The 6,773-nt window shown below is 32.5% G+C and overlaps 1 non-coding gene across 1 annotated transcript; it reads left to right on the forward strand.

Moving 5' to 3' along the window:
* The first annotated feature begins 6,063 nt into the window (after positions 1-6,063).
* Positions 6,064-6,171, forward strand: LOC137207344 (U6 spliceosomal RNA). Its single transcript, XR_010935041.1, has one exon. It is a non-coding gene; the product is annotated as a U6 spliceosomal RNA (small nuclear RNA).
* The last annotated feature ends 602 nt before the right edge of the window (positions 6,172-6,773 follow it).

Below are 6,773 nucleotides of genomic sequence, written 5' to 3' on the forward strand. Positions count from 1 at the left end.
AAAATATAAAACTTTCAAATTAACAAAATAAACACTCCCTCAAAATTTTAAAAATGTATATCATATAGTGAAAGATCTCAAAAATTAAGGCTAAAATATATAAATTATAACAAAGTAAAAGACAGACATAATGCCAAACATATCCATAATTATAAAGGTAAAAGGCTAAGTTAATCTATTGAAAGAAAAATACTTTCAGAAAGAATCAGGAAAAACTTATTCATTAGACACAAGACATACTTCAAAAACAATGACTCTAAAAATGGCTGAAAATAAAAACCTGGGCAGAGGTTAAAAAATATATATATATTAAATAAGGTTTAATTCAGAGCAAAAAACTATTAAATGAAAATTTAAAAGACAGTTTTATTCCTAAAGAACACAATTTGCAATGAATATAAAAGTTATGATTATCTGTATATCATATAAAATAGCATCAACATACATAAAGAAAAAGCTACAAATACACTAGGAAAAAATAGAGAGCAACATATTAATAATAGCAAGCTTTAATTCATCTTTCTCAGTCCATGATAGATCAAATGGACAGTCTTCAATAGATCAAAATAATAATGCATGAGGTAGATTTAAATAATAGATATCAACCTCTGTATTCTGAAAACAGCTTACATTTTATGAGGCTAGCATTACCCTGATACCAAAACCAGACAAGGACACCACAAAAAACAAAAACAAACAAAGAAATAAAAACTACAGGCCAATATCCCTAACGAACATAGATGAAAAAATTCTCAATAAAATATTAGCAAGCCAAATTCAACAATACATTAAAAGTATCATACACCATGATCAAGTGGAATTTACTCCAGGGATGCAAGGATAGTTCAATATCCACAAATCAATCTACGTGATACACCACATTAAAAAAAGGGAGGATAAAAATGATATGATAATCTCAATAGATGCAGAAAAAACATTTAACAAAATTCAGTATTTATGACAAAAAAACCTCTCAACAAAGTTGAGAGAACATACCTCAACATAATAAGGGCTATATATGACAAGCCCACAGCTAATATCATACTCAGCAGTGAAAAGCTGAAAGCTTTTCCTCAAAATCAGGAAAGAGAGAAGTATACTCACTCTTACCACTTATATTCAATGTAGTATTGGAAGTCCTACAGAGCAATTAGGCAAGAAAAAGAGTAAAAGGCATACAAGTCAGAAGAAAAGTAAAACTGTCACTACTTGTAGATGACACAATATGTATAGAAAATCCTGAAGACTCCACTAGAACTACTGTTAGGAAAAAAAATAAAATTCAGTAAAGTTGCAGAATACAAAATCAATATCCAAAAATCAGTTACATTTCTATACACTACTAATAAACTATCAGAAAAAGATATTAAGAAAACAATCCCATTTACAACCGTATAAATATAATAAAATACCTATGAATAAATGTAACTACAGAGGTGAAGGACCTGTACACTGAAAACTGTAAAACATTAAAGAAACTAACGAAGATATAAATAAGTAGAAATCTATTTTGTGCTCATGACTTGGAAGAATTAATATGATTAAAATGACCAACAACAACCCAAAACCATCTACAGATTAAATGTGATCTCTATCAAAATTCTAATGGTATTTTTTATAGAACTAGAACAAATAATTCAAAAATGTGTATGGAATCACAAAAAACTCTGAATAGCCAAAGCAATCTTGAGAAAGAACAAAGCTGGAGGCACCACAGGCCCTGATTTTAAACTATATTACAAAGCTATTATAATCAAAACAGTGTGGTATTGTCATAAAAACAGACACATAGGTCAATGGAATAGAATAGAGAGCTCAGAAATAAACCCATACATATATGGTCAATTAATTTACAACAAAGGGGCCAAGACTATACAATGGGGAAAGGACAATCTCTTCAACAGATGGTGTTGTGAAAACAGGACAGCCACATGCAAAAGAATGAAACTAGACCACTATCTTACACTACACACAAAAATTAATTCCAAATGAATTAAAGACTTAACATAAGACCTGAAACCATAAAACTTCTAGAAGAAAACATAGGTGGTAAGCTCCTTGACGTTGGTCTTGGTAATGATTTTTTGGATTTGACATCGAAAGCAAAGGCAACATAGTCAAAAATAAACAAATGCGCCTGCATCAAACTAAAAAGCTTTTGCACAGCAAAGGAAACCATCAACAAAATGAAAATGTAAGCTACCAAATGAGAGAAAATATTTGAAAATTATATATCTGATAAGGGGTTAATATCCAAAACATATTAAAAAACTCATAGGGCTCAATAACAAAAGGCAAACAATCTGATTTAGAAATGGGCAGAGGATTTGAATAGATATTTTTCCAAACAAAGACATACAGATGGCCAACAGGTATATTAAAAGGCACTCAACATCAGTAATCATCAGGGAAATGCAAATCAAAACCACACTGAGGTATCACCTCTTGGCTATTATCAAAAAGATAAGTAACAAGTGTTGGTGAGGATGTGGAGAAAAGGGAACCCTTGTGTACTGTTGGTGGGAATGTAAATTGGTGTAGCCACTATGAAAAATAGTATGGAGGTTCCTCAAAAAGTTAAAAACAGAACTACCATAGGATGAACTAATTCCTGCTGAGTGTTTATCCAAAGGAAAAAGAATCACAATCCCAAAGAAATATCTGCATCCCCATGTTCACTGCAACATTATTTACAATAGTCAAGACCTGGAAGCAACCTAAGTGTCCACCTACAGATGAAGAGATGTTTTTAAATGTGAATAATATTCTAATATATATATATATGTGTGTGTGTGTGTGTGTGTGTGTGTGTGTGTATATATATTAGAATATTATTCAGCCATAAAAAAGAAGGAAACCCTGCCATTTGCAACAACATAAATGTACCCTGAAGGCATTATGCTAAGTAAAATAAGTCAGAAAGAGAAAGACAATACTGTATTATCCCACTTATATGTAGAATCTTAAAAAAAAAAAAACCTCACAGAAACACAGAACAGATTGGTGGTTGCCAGAGGTAGGGGGTGGGGGTGGGCAAAATGGGTGAAGGTGGTCAAAACGTACAAACTTCCAGTTATAAAATAAGTTCTAGTATGTAGGGTTATAATACTGTATTATATATTTGTAAATTGCTAAGAGAATAAATATTAAAAGTTCTCATCACAATAAAAAGTATTGTAACTATGTAAGGTGATTATATTAACTAGATTTATCATGGTAATCAATTTTTAATATATACAAATATCAAATTGTGTTGTACACCTGTGTTATATGTCAATTATATCTCAATAAAAAATAAAATCATTATATGTTAACATTAATAAATTATTTAAATTAATAGCAATTTACTGAGAACAGTGGCATTGTTTTACATCTTTGCAAAATTTCTTTACTGTCTGGCTTAATATAAGATAGCTGGAATCTCATACCTGCTTCTGCATTCAGTCCGTACATGTCACATGTTACATGTCATATAACCTCAGGAAAATTCTTCTGTATACCCACAAGAGAAAAAGTGAAAAATGAAAATAGCTTATTAGTAGTATCACGAACATTGTTTTGACCTGACAGACAACCTGAAATGGTCCCAGGGGTCTTGAGACCACATGTGGAGAACTGTTGCTCTGAGAATTGCTTTCTTCACCATATCCAACCTCACCACAATGGTTTCAGAGAGGTCAAGCCCTTGCCATTTCTGCTGCATGAATCTCTCCAGGTGTCCATAGTTGACTAGTTGAGTAATAGAGAAGGAACCCAAGGAGACTTAATTTAACTTTCTCTCTGAAGAATTTATATTTAAGATGGAAAGATAATAAGTTAGTCCCTTGTCTGGCTGGATGGGTAACATATAAACATGAAACTGTGTGGCAGCTATTTTCAGAACACCATGTAGATTATATACTAGAGAAAGCCATTCTGCAAAGAGAAAACAATAATGCAAAGGATCAAGTGAAGTAGAGGCCAGAATTAGAGAGCATGCTGATGCATGCAGAATTAGAGAGCATATTCAGGAATATGGCCTGAGATCACATGGTTTACAAAACAAAGAGACTGAATATGAACCTGTATATTTAACTTCAAAGTCTGTACTTTCTCATTTAAACTACAGCAAATACATGCTTTGTACAGCTTAAATATTAAACCCAATTGAGAAAAATCAATCAAATAAAAATGAAGCACACATAAACTCAAGTAAATAAACTATATGCCCATCTTTTCAAGCATTCTATTTCTTTGCATAGAGCCTTGCTCATGGCAAGCATTCAACAAATATTTTTTAATTTATTAATACAGAAAATGGATTTGATTTATTGCTGAGAAATCATAAATGTGATCAGGTAAAAAGAAACCATATTGGAATTTTTAGACTACTTTTTTCCACTGGGTAAACTTTTGCTTCCCTCATCAAATAATAAAAATAAAAAGTTATTCACTCTTCATTAGCATTTATGTCTAAATGTCTTCCCTGATCAAGCTCTTGAGAAGAAAAATATGAAATACTATTCAGAGTCTATTAAAATTTGTTGAAAATATTTTATATCAAGTAATACACTAAAAGGTTTACATACATCATTTCATTTAATCTTTTTAAAAAAAATTTTGGCCACACTGTGTGGCATGTGGGATCTAGTTCCCGAACCAGGTATAGAACCTGAGCCCCTTGCAGTGGAAGCACAAAGTCTTAACCACTGGACTGCCAGGGAAGTCCCATTTCATTTAATCTTCATTACAGAAGAGGAAAGTAAAGTATACAGGTAATAAGTATATGTCCTTGGATTACTATGTCAGTAATTGTAAATCCAAAATCGGAGCCCAAGTCTTCTAAATCCTGTGTAGTTTCCATTACACCAGTAGTTTCCAAAGTGGGGTCCAAGTACCCAAGGAGTATACAGGATCAAAAAAATTATTAAAGCTTCTATTTATATATATTATAAATATACATTTATAGTATAAACTCTGTTACATACTATATATTTAATTATTTTTATGACTTACAAATTATATTAGTATAGTATAACAAGTATAAAATTTATACATAAATATATACTTATTGAGTGCATGTAAGTAAAAATATATTGTTGATGGAAGTCACAGTCAAAAACTACACTATACCACACTGCCCTTCCATAACAGTCTCTCCAAAACACACAATACACACACACAGAGTAAATTAAAGGAATAAATGGGCTAAGATCTTCGTCTACAGCCAGTACATGCTGAAACTTGACACAGACTAACCTTGTTCTGCTCACTCATAGGTATAAACTAGGAAATCCTCTGCCTGGAAAGCCTATCTCTAGACCTATCCTCTGGGAGCCTTCAATCATAAACATCAATAGTCCAGGCCTGCCACAGCTTCATCAACTTAGGTTTCTAGTTTCTTCATTAATAGGTCAAAGTTGGTTCAAAAAGGGCTGGCTGGGATGCCAATATACATGATATATGGAGAAAAAGAAAGTTTAAAGAAATAGAGGAACACTTAATGTAGGTATTGTAGAAGTCTTTCCTATCAAACTAATATGAACTGAATTCCCAAATTAAAAAAAAAAGAAGTATTAAGAATCAGTAGGAGATTTTCAAAACAAACTCTTCAAAACCTTTCAACAATATTCCAGTATAGACATAGCAGCTGATCAAAGCTCGCTCCTTAAAGCCCTATTTGTTAAAAACAGAAACAGCCAATTAGAAAAGAGAACCCAAGTAAATGGTAAGAAGTCAATTAAAGGAATTAAAATAAGTAGTAGAATATCATCAGAAAAGAATAAAAGGAATATGAGGAAAAGGTAAAATTCTTATGTCAGTTCAAATTGAATAGATTATTCACAACAGCAAACTTCCAAAAGATAAGAAGGGAAAGAACTGTTCAGGGGAAGCCTATCAGTTTAAGCCATACTCAAATATAAACCATAACGAATGCTGATAGTGTGAAAAGGTAAGACACTGAAAAAGTTAAGAAGTCCAATTGGGCCAATTTAGGGATCCAACAATGACAAACCTCCAAAAATATAATTATCATTTTACTGAATCCACTACTATCACAAGGCAATAGGAACAAAGCCAATAGTACTTGCTTTGTTGGCACATATTACTAAAACTGAAATGATATAGAAAAGATTACTATAATCCCTATGCAAGGGTGACATGCCAGTTCTTAAACTGTTTTATATTTTTCTTATGTTTAAAAAAAGAAGTGCAGGAAGGATGAATCAGAAACTAATGAGATTAGTTACATACAGGTGTTAAGGGGGAACAAAATGGAAGGGACTGTGGAGAGGGCAGTGACTCTTTCGTGAATATACATTTAATACAATTTTGACATTGACTTTTTGAATCATGTTGTTTTATGTATTCAAAAATAAAATTAAAAACACTAGGAGAACAAAACCTCAAATAACAGTAACAATATAACATAACTATATCCCAAACTATATCCCAAATTAAATAAGTAAACACATAAATAACCATACCAAAGGGGAAAATTAGGACTAACCTGAGTAACTTTAAAACATAGTAGTCTGGGAGAGAGGGGGAAGATGGCGGAAAAGTGAGACGCGGAGAAAACCCTCCTCCCCACAGATACATAAGATATACATCTACACGTGGAACAACTCCTACAGAACCCCGACTGAACGCTGGCAGAAGAACTCAGACCTCCCAAAACGCAAGAGACCCCCCACGTACCTAGGTAGGGCAAAAGAAAAAAGAATAAACAGAGACAAAAGAATAGGGACGGGACCTGCACCAGTGGAAGGGAGCTGTGAAGGAGGAAAGGT

The sequence above is a fragment of the Pseudorca crassidens genome, chromosome 1 (genome assembly GCF_039906515.1).
Source record: "Pseudorca crassidens isolate mPseCra1 chromosome 1, mPseCra1.hap1, whole genome shotgun sequence".
Taxonomy (NCBI): domain Eukaryota; kingdom Metazoa; phylum Chordata; class Mammalia; order Artiodactyla; family Delphinidae; genus Pseudorca; species Pseudorca crassidens.